A 1606-nucleotide genomic window follows, 5' to 3' on the forward strand; every position below is an offset into this window, starting at 1 on the left:
CACTGTGACATAAATCAGCATGATAAGAACTAACTATAATGACAGAAACCATGTTTGAGAAAAATGTATTTGACGTGTATTTTGATTTTATAGTTTGACTCATGTCCCATCTGTTAACATGGAGGAGGCGGGCTTTATGAGCTATACTGCAGCCAGTCAGCAGGGGGCGATAGAGAGGGTTGGGCTTCACTTTTAGGGAGCTGTCATGTCGGCCATCTTTTTATACAGCATATGGTGGAATCACAATGTTCCAGCAGCAGCCATCTTGGTTGTTAACATACTTGCCTCAACACCTCACTTAAACACCACATTAGATCATATGTTTTATTGGCCTGACCTGAAAGAGGTCAGATGGGAGTCTGTTTGAACAACAACAACAACAGGGTGTTCAGACCAGAAGCAAAGCATTCGTCGTGTTTGGTTTTCACCTCAGTGTGTTTTGTCCTTTTTGGAACGAGTCCCTGCCCTTCCAGAACAACCCCATGTCTGTGTTCATAACCTCCCCTGTGGTTTCACACAGCTGCTTAACCTCCCCTCCACCTCCTGAGCTGTGTCTGAACTCTCCTGCTGCTTCCAGCTCCTTGAGGCTGACCAGTGCCCAGTGTGATGAGCTGTTAGCTCGGATCAGTACCAGGATTTCTCTGATGTACACCATCTGTCCGCGTTCTGTTTCAGCCGTGGAGCGCCTGTCCATCTGTCTCCGCAGTTTCACTGTATCTAGCAAGTCACACATGGGATGACATCTAACTCACCACAGCGCTATGAACCCAAAATAAACACATTTAAGTGACAAAGACAGATGCAGATTTACAGCTTTAAAAAAGCTTTTACTGATGGAGCTCGGATTGACCGTTTCTGATGCAGCTTCGGGATGTTGAAGTTGAAAGTGAAGTTGAAAAATAACAACTCACCTGAATACACAAATGATACGCATTCGTGTCCTGTACGTTGCCCAGTGTGTTTTAGCTTCTGTTCACTTAATGCTTCGACTTTGCATGAAATGAGCTTTTGGTCTGAACACACCTTAAAACATCTGCCCCTCAAGCTTTAGTGCGCACACACACACGTTGAACAACTTGACGTACATTAAAATCTTTTCCTTCTTGCTCAACTCATCAATGAGTGAAACCTTACACGTGTTTGTAAGCATGATTAAACTGTGACGTTAGCGGGACATGTAAAACACATTCAATGCAGACGGAGATTGTTGGTTTAGTCGATCACACCTTTGTGTAACTTACCAGCAATAAATGTTGCAAAAGTCTGTTTTCAACCGCATCGTGTGTCAGAAGTTAGCAGCCGTGCATGAATCACTCGTTTTCACTGCTAAACAGTGAAACATTTCTACTGAAGGAGAAGATCTGCTTATTCACAGCGTGTTTGCTGATTTTATGCAGTTAAGTTCTCGACTCCCACTTTAAATTCACTTCTCAGCCTGCTAGCTCCCTGAGAGCGGAGAGCCGAGGGGATCAGGTCTAAAAGGCAAGACTAGGTTTCTTTTCATAAACGGGTGGATGCTTCAAACTGTTTCCACAGAAAGAAGACCTGCCTGAGACGTGACTTTAAACCTCTCTGTAACAGGGGTGGCAACAGAAAGTTTAAAACA

The sequence above is a fragment of the Semicossyphus pulcher genome, unplaced genomic scaffold (genome assembly GCF_022749685.1).
Source record: "Semicossyphus pulcher isolate SPU_LCO1_2020_fin unplaced genomic scaffold, fSemPul1.0.p SCAF_28, whole genome shotgun sequence".
In the NCBI taxonomy this organism is placed as follows: Eukaryota; Metazoa; Chordata; class Actinopteri; order Labriformes; family Labridae; genus Semicossyphus; species Semicossyphus pulcher.